This window comes from Pezoporus occidentalis, unplaced genomic scaffold, assembly GCF_034315485.1.
Source record: "Pezoporus occidentalis ecotype Australia unplaced genomic scaffold, CSIRO_AGI_Poc_V1 ctg96, whole genome shotgun sequence".
Classification (NCBI taxonomy): domain Eukaryota; kingdom Metazoa; phylum Chordata; class Aves; order Psittaciformes; family Psittacidae; genus Pezoporus; species Pezoporus occidentalis.
Window position 1 is genome coordinate 1,356,622 of NW_026916325.1, and position 26,639 is coordinate 1,383,260.

The following is a 26,639-nucleotide window of genomic DNA, read 5'->3' on the forward strand; positions in this document are numbered from 1 at the left end:
AAATGTGAGTGGGCTATCAACTAAACTTCTGCTCCAGTTCCAGCACTGCAAAGAGCCTGTGAGAACCCTGAAAAAAAGACAGTCCAGCCCCTGATGTTGTTCCAGAAATGACTGACCAGTCTTACTGAAAACGTTTTTAAAATAACCTCAGGGTATATAGGAATAATAATCCTACCCAATATAACCTATCCAACAATAACACTTAGGATAGTCTAGACATATTCAACATGATAAACACTTAAGATTCGCTGGGAAGTTTAAATCATAAAGAATTTTCAGTAGGATAAATGACTGAATTTCTGTTGAAATTTGAAAACAAGTAAGTTTGTCAACCTGAGCAGTTGTTACCTGTGGAGTAACACCAGGTCACCACTATGCTAAGTAAGTTCTACTTGGATGGTGTTCAACTTTCCCAATGCAAATTGACAAAGATTTCTTTTTAGGCTAAGGTTAAGTTCTAGTCTAATAACCTATGCTTTCTCTGTCAATATTTATGAACATGACTTCATTCCCACAATTCTGTTTTCACAGATTAAAACTGCCCAAAATATCCATCCCATACTGATGTCAAACACCTTAAAAATTAAACCACATGCCTGAAATTACTATGAAAGAGGCTAGAAGATTGTTTTGGGGACCAGCATTCTGTTTATGGTACATGACACATTCCTTCTCTTAATGCAAAAATACCTGAAAGGACTTAGCATTTGATTAGTACTTCGAAATGAGAAAAGCTGCAGGGAAAGAAAAGAATTATGTGGAAATGCCAACTGTCTTCAACTTAAATATGCTTTGGTAACCCAGAGAATATTAAAACTGGTGTTGTTGCCTTTACTTTCACATGCTAAATGTGTCTTGCTTAGTGAGACATACATTTGCTTCGTGCTTCTACCACAACTCAGAACCATGATCAATAATTTTCAGGTATCGTGAATCCCCATAGACATGAAAGATTGTTCTGGAGCAACTACTGCTTTTAAATCTTGCATAAGTTGGGATCCTGAACTGCATTATGCAATGTATTTGATTCAGGAAGTTTACGAAAGTGCAAATCTAATCAAATAGCATGGAATTCTGACCTGTCATTATTTTCAATGAGGTGCTGTAAAAAAGTCATGGATGTTCAAAAGAAGACAAGATTTTTGACACAGAGTAAGGAGATGGCACAGAATGTAGCACTTAATCATAATGTTAATTTTACTGATTAAATGTTTCATAATCTGTAGTACACAGGCTTAGTGAAGGAGAAACTTGACATCTAATGATTCTACTGTTAAAAAAAGGACTGAAATTAAGACCTAGGACGTCCTTGTTGTTCAAGTAGATTTTAGAAGGTTATACAGTAGCTTGTAGGGTAAGAGATGCAGATAATGGAAAAGATACCAGTGAAAAATCAGGAGATAGACAATGCTCTAAAATGCTAAATGAAACACACCTATTTAAAGTAATGAGTATCTTATTATGGGAGATTTCACCATGGTCAATTTAATGGCTTTAAAATATTAAAATCCAATGAAACTAGGAAGGACAAAGGTATTTAAAATATAAATATATTGATTATAAACATAAATGCAGAGGTATTGTGCAGTCAGTTCAGAGGCAGACAGGGATAGGGAATCAGAAACATAGAGCTCTTTAAAACGATTGCTTTTGATTTAAACACTTAACCAAAAAGGCAGGAACTTAAGGGTTATTTCAGTCATTCAGGATGATTCTTTGTTGTTAATTTGGAAAAAAAAAAATGCAAAATTCCTTTCCTTCGGAGCACACTGTGAATGAAAAACAAGACAACATCTTTGTGAGTACAGTGCTACTAAGGATCTTTTCAATCAACTCTAGTCCCCAAATCCTCTCTTTTTTTCTCTGAGCCAGTTTCTAGGGCTTGATTTTGATTCCTCTTTTATCTTCTTTGCTGTTTGGTATATTAGATTGGGAAACACTTTGCTTTTTATGATATGTGGTCCACTTTGTTCTGCAAGTTTATCAAAAACTGTGCTGGTTTTTATGGAATAGCATTGGCAAGCTGCAACCTCCTCTGCACAGACCAAATCAGAGTACTACATTCACCAGTTTGAAACAGGTTTCACCAGCCCATCATGCTACTATAAGCTTGGTACGTGACTGACTTTGTTTTATTGGAGTAGCTTTTTCCTACTGCCTATTCCTCTTGGGGTTTTTTTCCCTTTTCATTCTGAGTCAGTGCAAAAAATGAAAATGAGAAACTTTTTGATTGATGGATGAATCGTAGACTTCTCAAGGGCAAAGGAAAGCTTTCTATTTCATTGTCAAACACCATGAATTTCCACCCTGCAATATAGTAAATCTAGGATGTGGCAAGTAGAATTTAACTATGTGCTTAGAGGCAAGCACATGGCTGAATGCTTTGCTAAATCAAAGCTCAAGATATTTGTAGAGCAAATCATGCTGTGCTTAAAGGAAGGAAATAGACCATTTGTATTCCAAATGTTTGTAGAGTCTGAAAAGTTATTGCATTAGCCCTGTCAGCATGACTTACTTTGTTGGCTGGTCCTCTCTGTATTTCTTTTGCTGCTGTTTCCACTCTGTTCATGTTCTATAAGAATTTACAGTAATTTTATGCCCTCGTAAGGTTCTGTGAACTTGCTTTAGTTTCAAGCAATTTCTAGGTAACTATTAGACTTCCCATTTTCTTAACTTGCCTGTTTAATGTCCATTTGGCCTATCCAGCATCCTACCATGTGTGTTAGGTAGTGCTGAAGTGACAAAAATTGGTAGTGGTTGACCTCTCTACATGAAAACTGTAATGGTGAAGAGTTAAATTAATCTCTGTGTTTCAATCCTTTATCCAGAAATTGCAGCTCTTACTTTGAGCAATGCCATGAGCCCTTTGGCTGTGTTGGTGAAGTTGGACAAATATGCCTCACCTAATTTCCATTGGCTCTGGGACTTAGCTTTACAACCTGGCACCATTCCAACTGTCTGTCAGGGTGGAGACCTGAGTGTGACCATGCACCAGTGTGTCTTATTTTATTTTGGAAGGAAATCTGGATATATGGGCTAGGAGAAAATTATTTTTTCTAGTAAGTCTCTTGTTCTGTATAGCTAAGGTCCATGGCCATCTTAGAAAGTGTGCTGGTCCAGTGATGCAGATGTGCTGATTGAAACTCTTCAGTGGGAATATTAGAATTGTATTGACATTTGCCACTTCCACAGGAAAGTCTTAGCACATCAAAGGTATTATATTCATTGTTGCTCCTGCAGGCTGTTCTGGAGTTGACAGCTCTGAAAGCACAATGAGCTTCTGTGAAAGACAAATGAACTAGTGCCACTCATGCTGGCTTGGTGGCACAGGGTTTGAGGCAAAGAGTGAGGCTTGCAGAACACTGGAAGCACACCACTGCTGTACCTGCATAAGTGGCATTGGCTGTTCTGCTCAGGGATTTGGAGATGTTGCTTCTCCGATGTCTCAACGTTGGCTAGAGAGCTGAAGTGACTAGATCAGGCACAGGTAGCAGCCCAGCTGTGAGTGTATTGAAACTGGATCAAGGCATAAAGTCCATAATAATAATGTTCTGATACTATTAAAATCAAAGAGGTTGCTGTGAACGTCTTTGTGAGTTTATGGCCACAAAACTTCATAGTTTCATCCCTATTGATGCTAATGTTAGTTTTTCCAGATTGGAACAGAAGGAGAAACCAAGGAGAAACGGCCTGTTTTCATCACTATATTAGTTTCTGCACTATTTATTTCTTCAGTACTGATTTTACTGGTGTTCTTTCAATTATGCCAATCCTTTGTAAGGTTTTATTGGAATATAGCTAAAACTTCTAAAGAAGTAACTTAGAAGTATTTATTTGTTTTCTCTCCCCTTAGAAATTTTCCAGTAAAAGAGGCAGCTAACCAAAACCCATCACCTGATTCATCAATAGCTAATGTAATCTGAGACACAAGAGGGAGAATTTGTTATAAGTATTTACAACTTGTAAGCATGGAAATGTTTCAGTTATAGTTTTGCAAAAAAAATCCACACAGCTTTAATCATTTAGCTTAAATGCTGTTTCATTTTTATGAAAAACAAATATCTCAGGAAGTAGACTTTTACATACTGTTTATATCTGATATCACAGTATCACAGTATGCTAGAGATTGGAAGGGACCTCGAAAGATCATCTAGTCCAATCCCCCTGCCGGAGCAGGAACACCTAGATAATGTTACACAGGAATGTGTCCAGGCGGGTTTTGAATGTCTCCAGGGAAGGAGACTACACAACATCCCTGGGCAGCCTGTTCCAGTATTCTGTCACCCTCACTGAGAAGAAGTTTCTTCTCAAGTTTAAGTGGAACCTCTTGTGTTCCAGTTTGCACCCATTACCCCTTGTCCTATCATTGTTTGCCACTGAGTAGAGCCTGGCTCCATCCTCGTGACGCTCCCCCTTTATATATTTATAGACACTTATAAGGTCACCCCTCAGTCTCCTCCAAACTATAGAGACCCAGCTCCCTCAGTCTTTCCTCATAAGGGAGGTGCTCCACTCCCTTAATCATCTTCATTGCCCTGCGCTGGACTCTCTCCAGCAGGTCCCTGTCCTTCTTGAACTGAGGGGCCCAGAACTGGACACAATACTCCAGATGGGGTCTCACCAGGGCAGAGTAGAGGGGAAGGAGGACCTCTCTCGACCTACTAACCACCCCCCTTCTAATACACCCCAGGATGCCATTGGCCTTCTTGGCCACAAGGGCACAGTGTTGGCTCATGGTCATCCTGTCGTCCACTAGGACCCCCAGGTCCCTCTCCCCTACACTGCTCTCTAACAGGTCGTTTCCCAACCTATACTGGAACCTGGGGTTGTTCCTGCCCAGATGCAGGACTCTACACTTTCCCTTGTTATATTTCATCCAGTTATTCCCTGCCCAACTCTCCAGCCTGTCCAGGTCTCGCTGGATGGCAGCACAGCCTTCTGGCGTGTCAGCCACTCCTCCCAGCTTAGTGTCATCAGCAAACGTGCTGATAGTACACTCAATTCCCTCATCTAAATCGTTGATGAATATATTAAATAATACTGGTCCCAGTACTGACCCTTGAGGCACTCCACTAGTTACAGGCCTCCAACTAGACTCAGCCCCATAGGCTACAACTCTCTGGCTTCTCTTCTTCAGCCAGTTCACAGTCCACCTCACTACCTGATCATCCAGTCCACACTTCCTCAATTTAGCTGTGAGGATGCTGTGGGAGACTGTGTCAAATGCTTTGCTGAAGTCAAGGTAGACCACATCCACCGCTCTGCCATCATCCATCCACCGTGTTATTTCCTCGTAAAAGGCTAAGAGATTGGTCAAACATGATTTCCCCCTGGTGAAGCCATGTTGACTGCCCCTCATAACCCTCTTATCCTTGATATGCCTTAAGATGGCACCAAGGACAAGGTGTTCCATCACTTTCCCAGGGATGGAGGTGAGGCTGACCGGCCCATAGTTACCCGGGTGTATGCGTTTAGGAAACCCCCAGGAAAAAAGGGGGCTTGTTCACACAGCTTGCTGGGTAGACAACTTGTCCTTGCAAGACAGTTCTTTTTGAAAGCTGCTTATTTTCCTTGAAATAAAAGTTGTAGGGTAATACCCCCTTCAGACTTTTTCAGGGAATAGCAAATCTCATTGAAAATTTAAATTCTGTCCACGCAAGGCTGACATCTTATTTGACTACAGGAAGGCTGGAAATGAAGTCTCTGATTACGGTTTCCTTTGTGGTATGATTTTGTTACCTTGTTAACAGTGTTATCTTTTAAAAGTAGAACAAAGGAGTAAAAATTCCTGTTCCAAACATGCCACAACAGAGACTTCGTGATTCACATCACTCTGCAATAATGAATCACTCTGTCTTATGCAATAGAAGCATAAGATAGCAGCTGTGTGTGTAGACTCTAAGTCAAAGTGAATGGTAGCCTGGGACCTATGCATCATAGCTCTCAACTTTTTCAACTTCAGCGTTAACAACTTTTTCTCTTTTAAAGCACCTTCTGTGTATGATTGCTTTGTGGGATCAACTATTTCTTGTTGTCCTTTGAATAACTATTTCTTTCCTCATGGAAAATTTTCCATCTGAAAGAAGCATATATAATAACGTTCAGTCAAATAAATCTTTTTCCCTTTTTTTCCTTTCTCCTCCCCCCAGTTTTTAATCAAACACTAGTTGAGCACAGTTACGATGCAAACACTTGCAAGTCTTGTTTCCATCTTTGCAGTCAGAACATTCTTAAAAACAGTTCCAGCTTCAGGGAAATACGCTCATTTCTATTTATGTTTTAACTTGACTCTCAAATGAAAGACAAACAAAGTAATAGCTTGCTTAGGAAGACATCAAAACCCATGTATTAGCAGTAATGTTCTTATTCCACAAGATTATTTCCACTCTCATAGCTAAGATAAATGTTTTCTTGTCTCAACTTTGATAAGAATATCAGATAAAATGCCAACAAGCTCAACTCTATTTTATAATCAAATACCAAACTCAGGTAATTTAATAATATTTTTCAAATGAAGCAGCTCTGTTTGAAGCAGCCATTTCAGTCTCTGCATTTTCTAGTCTCTGCAGCTGTACTGGTATTTGTGCATTATCCTAACATAAAAGAAAGTCTTGCTTCCTTCTGTTGCCCACACATGAATTTAGGTACTTTACCATGAATGGTGGTGCTTGGAATCTTCCAGGTGTGATACAAGTTTGAGGGGACTCTGCTAAAGAAGGGACATCTGCAGTGGGGTGATTAAGCCCCTTCTTTGTCAGACAGAAATGGCACTGCTCATTTGGCCATGCATTACAGCTGAGCATGAAGATGGACAGTACAGGGGAAACCAGACTACTGCTGTGCAGTACAGTCTCATCGCTGCTCCCCACTCTATCACTGAAAGCAACTAGTATTACAGATGGCTGTTAGCTTTCTTCCTACAGCAGCTTTTGCAGCTACATTTTTTTTTTGCCAGCAAATCAACTTTTTACAAGACAGAGTCATCTTTCAAGTAAGTCATGTCCAGAAATGGACACCCTCTAGCTGTTTCACTTTGATCAGCACCTTCCTCCAGACTGATGTCTTGCTTCCCCTTGCTCCTGATGATGTGCAGGAAGGTGATTGCTACTATATAATACTTAGGCAGTTTGTGATCAGCTGCTTACAGGGCAGCAAGGTGTGTGCTCGGGGCAGTAACACAGTTGGTGGAAGAGGGCACATATTTTGCCTGCAGAGAGACAGTATGCCACTGCCAGTGAGGTCACTGGCAATTGCCTCTGTTTGATTCTGGGCTAAATAAATTTCCATGACTGTAATGTGAGCAAAATCAACATTAACCTCTCACTGAAGGAAGTGTTTATTTGGATTATTTGGTGCTTTGGCTAGATTCCTGTCTCCAGTTTCTTCCATGTGCCTGAACTGTAGCTGTTTCTAGGCTCTGAAATGAACTGGATTTCCCGTGAGGCCAGCACAATTCTTCCAGCAGTTTCCTAAGCGTGGATGTGGAGGGAGCGATGCCTAAGATCTCACAATCACCAGTTGCAATTTTTTTTTACATACTTCAAGATATTGATCCATAGAAATTTGCAGGGAAACTTGCAGGTGTCACAGCACTCTATGGAATTGCTTCCAGAGATTTATCCAATCCTGAGTTTCTGTTCTCCTGTATCTCACACATATTTCAGAAGCACAAGGCTTAGTTTGGCTGAATAATACCCGTTGCATCACAAGATTTTTCTTATTGCTAGAAGAATATATGTATTTCCCTTTTTACCATTCTTGGGATTTCTCTTTACTGCATTTTTAAATGACTGACAAATGTGGATGTTGCAAATCTATATTTACAGGTTAGTATTCCCCCATGACAGGGTATTTTAAAATGAAGTTACTGCAGCAAACTGGAGAAAATCTGATAAAACTTTCAGCTAGTTGTTCCTGTCCCTCAAGAAGGAAGGACTGAGCTGTCAATGAATCATTGTTTCTGTTTTAGTAGCTTCTGTTATATGTAATATCACTTTTTTGGCATCATGCATCGTAAATATACATTTTAGGAGTTTTTTGTTTTGTTTTTTTTTAATTTGTTTCAATACATACCTTAAAACACTCTAAAACTTTAGATTATAATTATTAGAAGCTTAAAAACCCCAACCTAGTGCCTTTGAAATAAAAAAAGATATCTTGAAATTATCCATGTATTTCTATATCAGGAAAATGTTACGCATGGTGCAGAATGATTTACTGGTTGTTAATTTAAAATCAGAAGTTGAGATCACAAAGCAAGACTTTCTAAATATTCATTATGGCCTTCTAAATTGCACCCCTTCCATCAAGGTTACACAGTTTATTGAATGTTCATAAAACAGAGCACCAAAAAAATTCTAATTGCAAATAAGTGCAATTGGTGTAGATTGCGTTATTTATGGTTCCATTTGTTAAACTAAGACAGTAGAAACTGGTGAAAGACATTAAGTGGACCAAAATTTAAGGTAAATTTAGCATGGAATTTTTTTTTCTGTGTTTTCTGATAATACAATTTCTTGGCTTTTACAGTAAGTGTCAAAAAGACTGATTATTTCTGACTGTCTTAATGAAATCATCATTACCATACGATATACTGACATTATTATTAAGTTTTAGGTATCACTCAAAAAAAAAAAAAAACCAACAAAAACCAAACCAGCCTTCTTAGGAGAAATTCTCATCATCAAACCAAAAAGAATTTATTACACTGACAAGCACAGCCTGAGCAGCTGAATTTCAAGATTATTCCAGTACTCCGCATGCTGGGCAGAGGGAACCTCCTCCTTGCTGACGACCAGAGCTGCATATCGACCTCAAGCTAACAGCAACTTAATGTCATTTGGTAATAACAATGCAGGGAAAAACTACTCAGTTCATTTTGTTAAACTGAATCATGATCAGAATGGTTTATTGATTTATTAACAACACTTAAAAAGCAACCAGTGAAAGACAAATTTAGGATTAATATCAACAATACAACAGACAAAACACAGTGTGAGACACAAAATTCCTAAAGTAAAGAGGAATAAATATAGGACAAACTGGTCATCTGATTGAGAAAATGTAGTTGCAAAAATCACAGTTATAGCTGAAAAATCTATTTGTATTTATTTTTCATATGATTTACATCACTAGCTACAGTTTTAGAAAAGTTTATGTTTTTTGTTATCTGAATAGCTCAGATTTTTTTCACACAAAAGAGTTAATAGGGCATTGGGGAAGCAGGAGACATTAATAAGATAATTATATATTTGCATCCCAATTTTTATTAGTGATCTTGGCTAAAAATCAAATCTATCATTTTTGTTTGGAAACTACATGGGTAAGATCTGGTTGGTAGAGACAAAGGAAGGCAAAGATAAACCCCTATCCTGCAGAAGGAGCCAAAATTCTTCTGCTGCACTGAGCACAGCAGGGTCATGAACAACCTAATCTCAGTGTGAGTTACACTGTTGACTATGAGGAGTCCAAGATTTCATCGGAACCCCTGTATTTGGAGCATTATCCTCTTGACCCTCCCCTGACCTCACACATGCACGATTCAGTTCAGCTCTGCACATGAACAGGAAGATTCCCAGTTGTTTCAGAAAACACTGTAATTCATAGTCCCATTGCTTGATGTTCTCTGAAATTTCTCTTTCATATTTATCTTAGGTTAGCTCTGTTTCCTGAGTGGTATACGGCACATCTGAGACATGACTACCTGTCTAAAGCTAGACTAAGACCAAAACTTTCACTTCCTAATCCAGCCAAAACCATGTACATCAGTAATTAGAGTGAATTGCACAGTATTTCTTCTTCTTTTTTTCACACGTTGTCGTGGTTTAAACCCAGTCAGGTAGCTTGTTCACTCACTCCCAGTGAGTGGTGCCGAGCTGACAACAATCGAGGTCCGTGTCCGTCTCCCCCCCCCTGCCTCCCCGCACCGGGGCTCTCCCCTTCCCCGCTCCCGGAGGAACGGGGAGGAGGATCGAGAGAGTGCAACTCCTACGGGTTGAGACAAAAACAGTCCAGCAACAAATCACCACCGCTACTATCAGCTACAACAATGATAAGGGAAAATAACAAGGGAAGAGAATACGATACCACCGCCCAAGAGAAACGAACTCCACCCGGAAGCCCCTGTCCTTCCGGGTAACTCCCAGTTACCCCTCACCCCGGGCATGACGTGCTGTGGTATGGAATACCTCCCCGGCTAGCCCGGGTCAGGCGCCCCGTCTCTGCTTCCTCACAGCCTCCCCTCCTCCCTGGCAGAGCATGAGCCTCACAGAGTCCTTGGTCAGGGTAAACATCATTTAGCAACAACCGAGAACATCGGCTTCACCAACACTGTTCTCAAACTGGAAGTCAAAACACAGCACTGTACCAGTTAACACAAAGGAAAAACATGACTGCTACTGCGGAACCCAGGACATTATCCACCCCTTATTCCATACCATTCACGTCGTGCTCAGATCCCACATTTTCAATACACCATCGCTCTCCCATGTATATACATCCATATACATACAGACCAAGAGGAAAAATCATTTTCTTAGTGCATGGACCAATCCCTATAATGCTGCCGAGTCCATTCGGTCCATGATGTTCAAAGTTCATTCTCTGTTGGGATGATGGCTGGAGGGAAGTCAGGGCCAGTCGCTGGTGACCTGGAGACATCTAGTTGATGGGCTATAAAAGCATTACACAGCAGGCAACAGCATACAATTGAGTTCACTGGCTGTTTTCCCCTAAAATCAAATCCCCTTGAGGTATACATCGGACTTCCCCATCTTCCCGCATTACCCACCAAGTATATCCAGGTCCCTGAGCAAAAGCAATCCCACGAGTGGGTTTGCCTTTACCTGAAGCAGGAATTACCCAGACTGTCTTCCCCAGCAAATTCTTCATATGCACCACGGGAACTTTGTCCCCCTCTACAATATGTAACAGTTCTGACTGGGCTGGGCCAGCCCTGTTGGCAGATCCTCTGGTGTTGACCAACCAGGTGGCCTTTGGTAAGTGTGTATCCCAATGCTTGAAAGTTCCCCCACCCATTGCTCTCAGTGTAGTTTTTAACAGCCCATTGTACCGTTCGATTTTCCCAGAGGCTGGTGCATGGTAGGGGATGTGATAGATCATCTCTACGATGGCCGATTCCCTCAGAGACTGGATGCCTTTGTCTATAGTATTCCACTTGGCCGAACGACTCGTAACATCGTCCTTGTACGGAAACCTTTCTTTCACAGCTGCCAAGAGCCTCCTCCAAAGGCTGAGGGACTTTTTCTCTCTTGCAATTGCTTTGTCAATTCCCCCTTCTCTAGCAAGTGATCCCAGCTGCTTGGCTTCTGTACCTTCTAGTTCGTGACCATCAGCCCCATTGTCCCAGCATCGGAGTAACCAGGTGATGATGTGCTCCCCTGGTTGACGGGTAAAATCTTTTCGCATATTCCGCAGCTCGGTTGAGGTCCGAGGTCGAGAAGTTACCTCTTCTTCTTCTTCTTCGTCATGTGATGATGACTCCTGATCAGATTCTGGACCGGGTGGTGAATTCATCGGTTCTTCATCTCGCTTCACCCTTTTTGCCTCCTTTTTGCTTGTTCTCTTGCGTACAGGGGCAACTGATATTGGTACGAATTGGTCCTCTGGTTTGGCTGCAGTGATTATCACTGTGGTTTGAGTAGCAACTGTACTTGTTACTGGGGGTGGTGTAGCTACTGTGCTTGGAGCTGGGGTAACCGCGCTGTCTGTTGCAGTTGAAGTTTGAGCAGCTGCTGTACTTGCCACTGGGACAGCTGTGCTGTTCATTGCAGCCAAAGTTTGAGTAGCGACTGTTGCTTTGCCCTCAGATCCGCCGACATTCTTTTCCTTTTGAAGGTGCTGGATAGTGTTGAACAAGGCCCTGTAAGCATAGGCCAAGCCCCAGCACGTTGCCGTGATTTGTCCATCTCTGGTATGGCCAGAATGACAACACACCTCATTTAAGTGTTTTACTAATTCTTCTGGATTTTGCAGTTGTTCGGTAGTGAAATTCCAAAGTACTGGAGGGGCCCACTGACCTAGATACTTGCCCATACTATCCCACACACCCTGCCACTCATGGCTGTCCAGCCTCAGGGAAAATCTCTCGGTCCTCCTACATCGTCGTTTGACCCCAGACAAGACCCAAACCTGAATCTGCTTAACTCTTGAAATCAGTAGTGGGTAAAACACACTCTGTATGCGTGTTAGCATGGTGATTCCCATCACCATCAGCAAACAAGTCTCAACAGCATTAAAAGGCCATTCAAAAAATTCAAAACTCTCAAATGTAAATGGTCTGGGGGGACGACTAGGAGGGTAAAAGGATGTCTCCTTCCCAGGTTGAGCACCTGAGAAGGAGAAAAAAGATGTGTAATTGCTAAGCACCTCCATCATATACCTCCCAAAGTATAAAGGTGGTGACCACACTGGGAACATAAGCCAGATCAGTTTCATGATCAATGATTCTATTGTATTACAAGTCATTACCATAAGGTACAATGGGATAAAAACCTTAGCCCAAGCCCCACACTTGAAAAACACTAATACAGCAAGTACCGGATGGACGTAAGATATCATATACTGAAACTGTGAGATCAAGAGGAACAACCTTGAGAGCCAATAAATCAGCATTGTGACGAGTGACTATCAATCCAGTCAGATCTGTTCTTATCTCAACCCTTCGTGCCCCACGTTGGGCGCCAAAAAGAACTGTCGTGGTTTAAACCCAGTCAGGTAGCTTGTTCACTCACTCCCAGTGAGTGGTGCCGAGCTGACAACAATCGAGGTCCGTGTCCGTCTCCCCCCCCCTGCCTCCCCGCACCGGGGCTCTCCCCTTCCCCGCTCCCGGAGGAACGGGGAGGAGGATCGAGAGAGTGCAACTCCTACGGGTTGAGACAAAAACAGTCCAGCAACAAATCACCACCGCTACTATCAGCTACAACAATGATAAGGGAAAATAACAAGGGAAGAGAATACGATACCACCGCCCAAGAGAAACGAACTCCACCCGGAAGCCCCTGTCCTTCCGGGTAACTCCCAGTTACCCCTCACCCCGGGCATGACGTGCTGTGGTATGGAATACCTCCCCGGCTAGCCCGGGTCAGGCGCCCCGTCTCTGCTTCCTCACAGCCTCCCCTCCTCCCTGGCAGAGCATGAGCCTCACAGAGTCCTTGGTCAGGGTAAACATCATTTAGCAACAACCGAGAACATCGGCTTCACCAACACTGTTCTCAAACTGGAAGTCAAAACACAGCACTGTACCAGTTAACACAAAGGAAAAACATGACTGCTACTGCGGAACCCAGGACCGTGGAATTCTCATGACTAAAAAGTTTAAGAGTCTTTAATTAAGAAAGATAATATACACACTGAGACTAATGAGCAGTGCTGTCAAGGGATGCTCAAGCACTACAGAGATAGTACTTGAACTGAAACTCTGAACAAATATTAATTTGTCCTATGATATGAACAGTAAGCATTTATATCATGCAAGTTTTTTTATTGGCTGGTGAAATTACTAAAGAAGCTGAGGAGATAATCATGAGTCCTCACTGCTGCATTTCCTCCCACATTCTGGATGGAGTACTCCATTTAGTAGTGGGTGTCATAAAATATAGGCTGACCTCTGCCTTTCACATATGCTAATGAATACAGCTATGACATGATCAGAAATTAATTACAATGAAGCTACTACATTCCCCTGCAAGTGGGAAGTGATTGAGCTGTAAAGTTAAAAAAGGAGATGAATTGTATGTTACATGTCTAGGAGGGACAGAACTGGAAAGACTGCAGGGTATGTAAGGGCAGGGTAATCCGTTAGCTGCAAAATGCCTTGAACTTAGATGCTGAGATGCTGAAGTCCCATTATGGTTATGTAGATACTTTAAGAAACACCAACTGAGAATACTTCATGTAGATCTGTAGCTTCATAATCTCCTCCAGTTTCTGTAATGCAGTTACAAAAATCTGTTGGTGAGAGTCAGTGATCTGTGGAGGCATGTGCCTTCCCTTATGACAGCAAACTATCAAATTCAGGGGATTCAGAGCTGGGACCTTATTTAATTAAACTCTGAATGATGGGAAAGGACAAATTTGGCTTAAAAAATATGTAGAGTATAAAAAGTTAACCAGTAGATATATGGTTTTAAAAGATCCAACAGACCCATTTTTCAAGATAGATTCTAAGTGGCAACTCTGGATTTCATTCTCTCAATTTCACAAATTTACAGTATATTACAGTTGTTTCAGTTTTACAAGTCTAATATGTAATATGTATTACAGAAATAATTATGACCTCTTATACTGATTTAGTATTTTAGAATTTTTTAACAGCACTCCACAATTCTCTTTTAAATCATTGCAATGCATTTTTAAACGTAGGATAACTTTTTAAAAGACAACTCCACGGCAGCTAAATCATGAAAGTGCGCAACAGTAGCCATCTCTTCCTTGGATAAATACAGAACAACACTGAACCAGACTGAATATCAAACACAGAGGGGGATCTCTCTAAGGAGCAGCTGAAGCTTAGGGAAGGTAGGTGTCTTCATTTCAAATAGGTGAATGCCTGTTTGTGTTGTTAATTACTGTCAGAGAATTATTGACTCTCAAAGTGCCAGCAAGAATTCATTTAATCAGGCACAGATGTTCGGATTGCCACTGTCAATTGCTCAAATAGAAATTCAGGGTACTTAAAAAAGCCATGTCCCTCCAAAACAATAAATATATCAGAGATACATGAGGTCTTCCTTATTACATTTCCTTTTCCATCCAAGAAGGGAGCTAAGGTAGTTCCTTTTCTCCCACCAAAGGAGAGAGAATGTCTCCATTAAGACAATGTGTGCCTATCTGACACAACCAGGAGAAAGCTGTATGGCTATGAAACACATCCCACAGCCCTACGGAAAGTTTCACAGCTACATCCACCTCTGTGTAATACTCATGTGTGGGTTTTTTCCCCAGCAGTTTTGAAATTCTTCTGAAGTTCAAAACTAGCAGAGCAGTGATACAGTTCAAAAACATGTACCCCTCTCCCCCAAATAATCTGCTTTCCTGCCAAACATTTATCTGAAAGTACCACCGAAAAAAATAGAAAATCCTGAGTGTGACAACAGGGGCTGAGTTCCCTTGTTTGCTAAGAACGATGAAAATCTTGGCATTTTTCAAAGACTAAAAAACAAATAATAAAACATATATCACCAACAACAATTAGTTCATAAGCACAAAAATTATCTGTTATGTTGAAGCTTGTGTGCCTTTTCCCTTTTAAAGCTTCTCCTTAGTAGATCAAAGTATTGTGTTAAAGGTGGACATAGAATGGTGGTTGAAGTTTACTCAAGTTTCACAAAGCTTGCATCACCAAATAGGGGCCTAATTCAAATGTTTGGAATATCTAGGTATTTTCCTATATCTGAAACTCTTCTGAGAAAGTTTTGTAACTCAGATTACTGCATTCATTTTCAGACAGGTGTATTTGGAAGGGCTTTCCCATCCCTTGGCTCCACTTTCTTACACTGTTGATCAGTAAAAATTGGTAGCACTCACTGAATAGACTGCCAGAGCGGGTCATTCCTTTGGTGTGAAGAGAAGAGAAATTCTGAAATCTGTTAATTGCCAAAGAAGAGAATTGCTCATCGCTGGCTGTCACACATGTCCTAGATGAGGACCTGGTCTGTTTGCCACTGTATGGGAGCAGAAGGTTGTTAACCTGAAAAATACTTTAATAGGTGACAAACCAGTTTATATAGGTATTTTTATAAGACCATGGTCTTTAGAGGACGTGTTGTGAGAGATAAAAAAACATATATTATGGCCCCTTTTTCTTTCTTTCTCACTGAGCAGAAATATTGTACCATCATGAAATTTTTTTTCAATGCATTTTGTCTCACCTGACTTCTGAGTAGGCTTTAAGGAAAATTATATAAAGTTTCAATGGCAAAGAAAGTATATGGCTGTCATTCTGATTCATCCCCTAGCTAAAAATATAATAATGCAGCTGGAAAAACGTATTCAAATGGATTATTTTAGTCAGGAAAAGTAGCTTGCCAAAATGTAAACTCATCATGGGAACATGTTCATTTTTTTTAACTGTTGAAGGGGAAAGTGTTTCAAATATATGAAGGAGATTATTGCCACTTTTAAAGTGCTTCCATTTAAATTTAAAACCACTGAAAGGAAACCCTTTCCCCCCCCTCCTTTTGAATAATGTATATTGCACTTTTTAATTGAATTTGAATATGTATTAAACTCTTTTATGTCTCTGCAGTGATGTGAAATAAAAGGTAACTTGGGAATGTCTGTGGAGTAAGTGTTCTGAAGTCTGAGCCCTGCTGTACAATTCAGTGTGACCTTGCTGACAAGCTCAGGTTGAGTAGCACCCTTCTCCCTTGAGGCTCTACTGCAGGGATTACTGATGTGGGCAAATGTTTATGGCATGGATACAGATTGCCCAGCCTCAACCCTTTGAGTGTTCTCCACTCTGTGTCAATTGAATTAAAATGTAACTTGCAGATCTTTACTACATGACAGAATTGCATGAGACATGTTTACAAACTGTTTTCCACAGGGATGATTGCTGAGATATAATTAGAAGAAAATCAGATGTGTGCTGGTGGTTCCCTAGACATGCCTAGGACTCCCCTGTGACTCTCACTCAGCTGTGTGCTCCTATAGCTGCTGGAGAGGGATGCTTTTGGAGGCAAGGCATCATGGGCTAATGCCATTCACCAGCTGCTGGGATTTTGAATGCACTGGTGTTATTTTACATCTGTTTCAATTCTTCAAAGGTAGTCTGAAATGGTAGTTACAAATTCCATGAACTTAACTGTTATCTTCTGAACTTCCCCAGGAATTAGAAAATTGTCCAGAATTCTATGAAAATACTGTTGTTTTTTTTTCCTTTTCAGTTTCCCACCTCCTCCTCAACTGTATTATATCCTCCCCCTTAGCAGTTTAGTTTACATATTGCTATTTTTTTCAAAATCAGTGCATTGCTAAATTAAATAGCAGAAGCCTTCTCTTCAAAGAAATGGAAATGGTGTTACTAAGCATTTTTTGGTGAGTGGGCCAACAGCTAATTTCATTCAACTGGTGTTAACAAGCCAATAAAAAGGAGCCATACACACCATCTATTAACCCCTCTTGAATTGACCAAAGCCACTTAATATGCAAGTTGATGTGACTCATCACATGCTCACACAATCGTTAAATCTGATACAATGAAAGGATAAGAATGGCTGCATTGGCTGGAGAAGACATCAACCCCACCAGTAGCAACCTGCAGGAAGTCTGATTAAGTGTGTTGCAAGGCTGGGTCTACAAGTACTACATCTGGGGTGCAGACATTGTTTGCTGTGGAAGACATTTCTGAATATCCCACAGGTTTGGTTAAATATTTATGTTATGATCACCTCTAAAATCTGATTAGTGTGACAGATGTATCAAGCAAAAATTTTCTAGCAGATACTAAAACTGTCCAAGTTTCAGTAATCATCACCCAAAATGGAAAAAACAAATGCTCAGGTAGCAACAAAACAGCAGATAGTTGGACTTTTTTACTTGTTGCAGACTGGTTTTTGCTACCAAGATCTGATTTATTCTATGATCCTGCATGAAGAGATATTCTGTGTTCAAATATGCAGGGAATGTCACTGCAGGTGGTGACACTGTGCAGAACTGGAAAACCCCTGCCTTATCTTTTAAAACTCTTTTCATTCCCTGCAGTATGCAACATGTCTTTCAAATATGTGCTATAAACCACTGCTGCCATCTGATGAGTCACTCGAGGGAACCTGAAAAGAGAATGATTGTTTTACCTAAGCTGATTTTTTAAAACCTTAGAAGCCAAATTGCACCTTCAACTACACAGTGCAAGTCAAAGCCAGCACTTGGTCCATTGCTCTGCAAGGAAATTTTAGCATTCCCTCTTTAGCCTTCCAAAGAATCCTCTCCATTTCATCAGGCAGAAAAGATAGAAAGCCATACAAATCTGGATTAAATGAAATATTATAATAACCAGGAACAGAAGAATCACAAGTACATTTAATAGTGTATATAGTTTATTTGCAGTGCTGTCTTGGTTTAAGCTCAGCTGTAAATCACACAGTCGCTCTCTCACTCTCCACCCTTTCCTCCCCCCGGCTCCTGGAGGGATGGGGAGGAGAATCGAAAGAAACTCCCACGGGTTGAGATAAGAACAGCCCAGTAACTAAGGTATAATACAAACCACTACTGCTACGACCAATAATAATAATGATAAAGGAAATAACAAGGGAAGAGAATACAATACCACTCACTGACTCATACCCAGCCTGACCGAGCAGTAAACTAGCCCTTCCCGGGTAACTGCCCACAGTTCTACATCCTGGGCATGTCGTGCTGTGGTATGGAATACCTCTTTGGTCAGTTTGGGTCAGGTGTCCTGTCTCTGCTTCCTCCTGGCTTCCCTTCCTCCCTGGCAGAGCATGAGACTCAGAAAGTCCTGGGTCAGACTAAACATTTGAGCTGTAACTAAAAACGTTGGTGTTATCAGCGCTGTTCCCAGGCCAAAAGTCAAAAACACAGCCCTGCACCAGCTACTAAGATGGAGAAAAATGACTGCTACTGCTGAACCGAGGACAAGAGCACAGACATCATTTTTCTGTGTCTGAAAAGAAAACACCCAGAGAACTGAAGCTTCACAGACATGAAGTCCCAGAGATAATGAACATTACAATGATATAACATGATATGTTATGTCATCTAAACAGAACATCATCATTCTCACATTGAGCTGTTGATCTTAATGAAAGAAGTGGAAACATAAGAAGGTATAAGTCTGGAAGAGGGGGAGTTGGTTACAAAGGGAGCTGTTAGGGCTGACATACTGCTTCTGAATTTCAAGGGCCATTAACTTACTATCAAATATAGTGTATCACCTGCCTTGACATCTGGTTATTCAAATCTATCTCTAATGACCAGAGAAATTGAATTTAAATTTTGCAGCTACTGACAGGTGGTTTTATTAAGGGGCATGCCTTAAGGATATTTATCACCTACATTAAAACTAAAGGCTGCATTTCCTTGACCTAATATTTTATTCACTAAGAACTTTACTGTTAAAGAGCCGATTTTGCAAAAACCTGTGTAATTTTTTTTACACCGAGATCAAAAGACCCTTTGTATGGACATGGATGAATGGATGGATGGATGGATGGATGGATGGATGGATGGATGGATGGATGGATGGATGGATGGAAGAACAGACGGAGAGACGGATGGATGGGTGGATGGCCCTGATGATTGACAACAAAGTCAGATTACTAGAAGTCACATATGAAAAATGATGCAGTTCATTTTTAAGATGCAAAAAATTCTGTACCAGTTGGCCTTAGCTTCTGTAAACTGGAACTAACATTTCTAAATAAAAATGTAATATTGGGTCTAATTTAGGCATTTAATATAAGCATAAATTCCCTGTATAATAAAGGAAGAAGAGTGAATGTCTTTGAATGCCTCAGAGGAGATCCTGTCTTCCTACCTTAAATTTAATGAGACAACATGATTTAATCTTTATTCACTGCAATCTTGACCTCTCAATTTCAGTGAATATCCAGTGAAAACTATGCATATAAAATCTGGTTAGCTGGACAAGCATGCTTGATTACTAAATACTAGCACAATCTGGAAGAGCTTCACACAGGTCTGCTGGACTTAGGGAAGTTGCTGAAGGTTAACAGTATGAATGAATTCAAAAGAAGGACATATCTGAGCCTCAAAAAGTAGAATATGGTGGTAATTACTGAAAAGAACTAAATGGTAAGCATAGCATATGCATGTCTGTAGTTGTGTCAATAATCAATGTTAGACATGGCCAAATCATTTTAGAAGATGATATTTTTATGTTCTTGTTAACAGATACTGTTAGATAACAATATGGTTTGAGCTACATGGTTTAGTGTGAGGTGTCCTTGCCAATGGCAGGGAGGTTGGAACTAGTTGATCTTAAGGTCCTTTCCAACCTTAGCTATCGTATGATTCTATGATTCTATGGTATTACTGGCATAGCACTTTGTGGTGTTCTACTTTTCTATTTTTCTCTTTTTTTTTAATCTTGATTAAACTTTCCTGGAAATTTGCTTCTGGTAGTGATGGATTTTGCAGTGGAGAGTATCTAGTGCACATTCCATGCAAAGTTTCATATCTAAATTGCATAAGCTACCATTGCTCTGGCAATGCACAGTACACTGGACTCCAATATCCTGCAGCTCGAAGCCTTAGACACCATGGCAGGAAAAAACAAAAGTCCAGCAGCACAATGTAAAACTAAGAATGCAGTCAATGGCATGTATTAAATTATGCTCTCCTGCAAATGGATGAATGGGAGATTTTACTGTGGACTGTAAAGTTTCTTTGAGCTTTGCATCACAGAACATGTCTTTTTATATGGCAGACCTTTTCTGTGGTTTAATATATTGAGAATAATGTTACTTTTTATGCAATTGTGACATCTTTTATTGTTTTGATGGATCTAGGCCCTTGAATATCTCACTGAATACAAGGACAGATAATTGCATTCTTCATGTCATAGTTATGGCAAAGTAGCTACATTCAGTACAGTTCAAATAGCCCGACGTATTAGTTTCCAAGTTTCAACTGGATCTCTACAACAAGGACGAGGTTTTCCATGAGTTCAGTTTCTGGCTTACTGCTTCTTCCATGGGATTTAATGATATGGTTCCATCAGATTTCTGAGGAAGGTAAATTGGGCCAAGGTTGATAGCTAATTCAATTCTCACCTTAAAGATAAGATATATATATTTAAATTTAGATGATACATATCTATTCTGGAGTTTGTCAGCCATGTTTTTTCAGGCACAAAGAGACAAAATGAATTCTGCCTCAAGCAACTGCAAGACGAAGAGGGACAGGCTAAATTCCTGAAGGACTGCAACCTATAAAACAATTGGATGCAGTAATTGTTGGAGATAATTGAAAACACATGTCTTCATTTGATAAAATCATGGACCTAGGCAGTGATGCTGAATATGTTTCTTGAGGATTTCTTCACTGTGGTTTTACTGGTTTGAATCTGTTTCTTGAGGATTTATTCCTTGTCAGTCCCAAGTGGTGTTTTAATTTGCCTGATTGGTTGGAGAGGGGTCCTAAATCATAGAATCACAGAATAGTTAGGGTTGGAAAGGACCTTAAGATCATCTAGTTCCAACCCCCATGCCATGGCCAGGAACACCTCACACTAAACCATGTCACCCAAGGCTTTGTCCAACTTGGACTTGAACACCGCCAGGGATGGAGCATTCACAACTTCCTTGGGCAGCCTGTTCCAGTGCCTCACCACCCTAACAGGAAAGAATTTCCTTCTTATATCCAATCTAAAACTTCCCCTGTTTAAGTTTTAACCCGTTACCCCTTGGCCTATCACTACAGTCCCTAATGAAGAGTCCCACCCCAGCATCCTTAGAGGCTCCCTTCAGATACTGGAAGGCTGCTATGAGGTTTCCATGCAGCCTTCTCTTCTCCAGACTGAATAGCCCCAACTTTCTCAGCCCATCTTCATACAGGAGGTGCTCCAGTCCCCTGGTCATCCTCGTGGTCCTCTTCTGGACTTGTTCCAACAGTTCCATGTCCTTTTTATGTTGAGGACAACAGAACTGCACACAATACTCCAGGTGAGGTCTCACAAGAGCAGAGTAGAGGGGCAGAATCACCTCCTTTGACCTGCTGGTCACACTCCTCTTGATGCAGCCCAGGATACAGTTGGCTTTCTGGGCTGCAAGTGCACACTGAAGCCCGTTCATGTTAAGTTTCTTACCGAACAACACTCCCAAGTCCTTCTCCGCAGGGCTGCTCTGAATCTCTTCTCTGCCCAACCTGTAGCTGTCCCTGGGATTGTTTCAACCCAGGTGTAGGACCTTGCACTTGGCATGGTTAAATTTCATACAGCTGGCATCAGCCCACCTCACAAGTGTGTCAAGGTCCCTCTGGATGGCATTTCTTCCCTTCAGGGTATCAACCGAACCACACAGCTTGGTGTTATCGGCAAACTTGGTGAGGGTGCACTTAATCCCACTGTCCATGTCAGCGACGAAGATGTTGAACAAGACTGGTCCCAACACCGACCCCCGAGGGACACCACTCGTTACTGGTCTCCAGCTGGACATTGAGCCATTGACCACAACTCCTTGTGTGCGGACATCCAGCCAGTTCTTTATCCACTGAGTGGTCCATCCATCAAATTGATGTCTCTCCAATTTAGAGACAAGGACGTCATGTGGGACAGTGTCAAACACTTGGCACAAGTCCCGGTAGATGACATCAACTGCTCTACCCCTGTCCATCAGTTCTGTAGCCCCATCATAGAAGGCCACCAAATTGGTCAGGCAGGATTTCCCCTTAGTGAAGCCATGCTGGCTGTCACCAAGCACCTTGCTGTTTTTCATGTGCCTTAGCATGCCTTTCAGGAGAATCTGCTCCAAGATTTTGCCAGGCACAGAGGTGAGACTGACTGGTCTGTGATTCCCCAGGTCATTCATTTTCCCCTTCTTGAAAATGGGGGTTATATTTCCCTTTTTCCAGTCATCGGGAACTTCACCTGACTGACATGTTTTTTCAAATATGAGGCACAGTGGCTTAGCAACTTCATTCGCCAGCTCCTTCAGGACCCGCTGATGGATTTCATCAGATCCCATGGACTCGTGGATATTCAGGTTCTTAAGATGGTCTCGAACCATCTCCTACACTGGGCCCAGAGTCATCATTCTCACAGTGCCTGCGTCCACCTTCCAAGACTTGGGTGGTGCGGTCAGAGCATTTGCCAGCGAAGACTGAGGCAAAGAAGACATTCAGAACCTGAGCCTTCTCCAAATCCCGGGTAGCCAGTTCTCCTGACAGCTTCTGGAGAGGGCCCACGTTGTCCCTAGTCTCTTTTATTTCCAATGTACCTATAGAATCCCTTGCTGTTATCTTTCACATCCCTAGCTAAGTTTAAATCTAACTGGGTCTTAGCTTTCCTAACCTGGTCCTTAGCTTCCCAGACAACATCCCTGTGTTCTTCCCAGACCACCTGTCTTTGCTTTCACCTTTTATAATCCTTTATTTTCCCTTGAAGTTTCCTCAGCAGCTCCTTATCCATCCAAGGAGGTCTCCTGGCCCTCCTGGTGCACTTCCATCTAGTTGGGACGCAACACTCCTGATCTTGTAGTAGGTGATCCTTGACTATCCACCAGCAATCTTGAGTCCCCCTGCCCTCTAGGACTATATCCCATGGAACCTTACCCAGCAGGTTCCTGAAGAGGTCAAAGTCTGCCCTTCGGGCTTGCTGCATGCTCTTCTCACTGTCCTGAGCATCTCGAACTCAACCATCTCATGATTGCATGCCAAGTTAACGGTTTTGGGATAGAACAGACATACAATACTCTCTCTATCAGCACGCTCTGCCAAATTTTCCACATGATAGTAAATTTTCTACATTATTGCCTACATGATATTAATCTCAATTTTCAATTATATTTCTTTTATCTCTCTTCAGGACTATCTAATTCAAGACTATGTAGATACTCTTGGGGAAAGCTGTAGAAGAAGAAAGAAGCTATGCAATTATGAGAAGAGACTTCCTAAGAAACTGTATCCTGAATATCACCTTCAAGAAGTCTTAAGTGTCATGAATTGTCAGGCATACAGAAAGTATGATATCTTTTAGTGCCAGGCAGAGTCTCTTGGTGCTGTTAGCTCATGCTGATTTGAAGGGACCACAGTCATGGCCCTGGATTTAGGTAACTATAGAAAGGAGTACTCAGTGTAAATAGTGGATTCGTAACAGCTTTCTAGTTCATAACAATTGCTTAATTTTTAGTATGTGTGTAGATGTCTCCACAATCACATATGCTTTTAATAGGATGCGTGTTGCTAAGTCAGTAAAGTGTTCTTGAAATTTTCCTTTTTTGATAGAATTTATAATTAAATAAACATATGCTTAAACATTCTTCTTCTAAAAAGGGATGAAACAATTTTCTGAAGATTTTCATGAGGCTGGAGTCCTGGGACTGCAGAAATATTTTTTTCTGGAGGAACGGAGGCACATCGTCATCTGTTCTCACAATGATCTGTAAGAAACGAGAGATTCAATTAATGAAGCATAGGCTAAAATGAATTGCCATAATCGCAAACCAATCCTGAATGCTGCAATTCTTCCAGACAGAAATCGAAATGAACATGAAAGGCAGAGACAAAAAAAATCTCAAGTGTTAAAGAAAAGAAGCAGTAAACTAATTCAGTGAAGCTGTCAGTTACTTGCAGCAATCAATCATGCCAACCAGAAATGAATTTTTTTTTACCTCTGACTTTTCTGATATTCTGCTTGTTATTAATTATGAGGAATGAAAGTAAATTAGCACCTTGTATGGAGAAATGCACAGAACCCTCAATCTCATAATGAGGGGAAGTCAAGTGCAAAACTAAAGAAGTCATACCATAGCTCCTTAGCTTTCAAGAAAGGGAAGAGATTTCCTGGTGGAAAAGAATTCCACCCAGAAGCATGTGTCATGCTCTTTGGTATAATGTATCATCGCCCAGGGATGTAGAAACCAATAGCTCCCACATTAAAATTAGCAGTTTGGAATTTGGAGGAAATTGTTTAAAAACACATTTATCAATCAGGCATAGGACTCTGCCAGAGCAAAACTGAGTTAACAGAGAAATGTCCCTTTCTACCAGCTGAGTGCTAGAAAACTCAACATTTCCTTACAGACATGAAGCTTTTGGGAACATCTGTTTGAGCAAAAGTCCCAGGGCAGCAGTTCCATGACAATCTTGGTTCTATACCATATGTATCTCAAAAGTAAATGTAACCTAGAAAACCAGCATGTCCAGCCTGCTGGTACCAGTCGGTGTCCTTGTAGCTGAAAATCCTGACTTAAAATCATTGCTGTAGACATCTTGAAGCAGAGGTTTAGCCAGACTTTCCTATTTCCTAATTCATGTGAAGTGTCAGAACAGGGTATTACCTCTTCTGGGTTTTTTCTCCAGCAGCCTCTACTTTCCTGCTTTCATTAAGAACTTTACTAGGCTATCTGATCAGCAGGCATTTAACTCGTAGGCTTTGTAATCTTTCCCATCTCAGTGGTATCTTCTCTGAAGGGAAGGTCAGAGGTAAAGTGGTTCAGCAGCTCAGGTGATCTCTATAGATGTGGGAGACCTGGAATCTAATAGCTTCAGCATGCAGAACACAATTCAGTTTGAAATGAAGTGAGTCTTTAAAACAACCTTGCTGATAATTTCTGCAAGGATACAGCTTGCTTACTTAAGCAATATATACAGAACACATAAATTTTCAAAAACGTCTTGTATTTCTGTCATTAACTCTGTTTGTGTTTCATTTTGAGCAGATTCCCCTCCCCACGCCAGAATAGGAGAGTAGGTTTGTTCACATATTTTAGACACATAAGGTGGTCATCATGTTGATCATCACCCCTCACATTCTCCATAATGCTTTAAATAAAATAAAAAAGTCAAATAGCTGTGATTGAAATGGAATATATTTAGAAAGCCACTTCCATTTTTAACTTAATTTTCAGCAAAACAAGTCCTTCGTGTCTCTTACTAACTAGGATAAATAGCCTTACTTCTAAAATATCATGAAGATGTGTGCCTGGATTTACACAGCTTTAGCTGAGCACAATCACCAGATTTTGCTAGGTACTTCCTGAAAGGGAGACTCCTCAGTAATCATATTTCTGTTTCTTGGCTTGGAACTTTTACATGTCAGTGATACTAATTTTCTTGTTATTCATGTATATGAATGACTTTTTCCTAAAATTTCTCAGCTTCCTGCTTGAATTGCAGATATAACACGTAAACCATGTATTTTCATAGCTCTGACAGTCTCTAAAACAGAGGGATGCTATGCTTCCTAGTTCCACTTCACATTTTCCTGCTTATACTTGCAAGACTGTGCTAGTTCTTTTGCTGCCATCATCAGCAAATGCTTAAGGTTTACCCAGGCCTTAACCAGAGAGAGAGAGAGCCATGCTCTTAAGGAGGTTTAAATTATAAGTGCCTTCACATGTGACCTTATACTTGCATCTTCTGCAAATTGACTATGAAACAATAATTCTGTCTTTTCTATGATTTATGTCTCTCTTTATCTCACAGACCTTATCAGTAATGATTTTTTCATTTGTTGCAGGCTAATGGTGAAAATACGTAATCAGCTTAGACAAGATCCAGTCCTCATTGGAAAGCACTAGAAATGTGTCTAGTTATGGATAATTCCATTTAAAATTACACAGTGAAAAGCACCTCCTAACTGAATTGCAACATGGATTATCTTGATTTTACATAGTTTTGTTTTTAAACTTTAAACACTGTGTGGTAACAAAGCCTTGTTTGCTGATAAACAACAATTACATATTTTTGGAACTTTTGTTTAAGAAGTGTATAACTCTAAGCAAGTCATTGCCATCTGACTTGCTTCCAAAAGGCCTTAGTGGGACTCTTCTATTCCCATATCAATATTAGTGAAAGACTATTTTAAGCATATTAATAACCCTGTCAATGTGAACTATTATCTACATATATAATATCTATCTAAAGATGTTTTCTAAATACCCAAACAAGAAAGGAACTGAATTGTACCTTGCCAA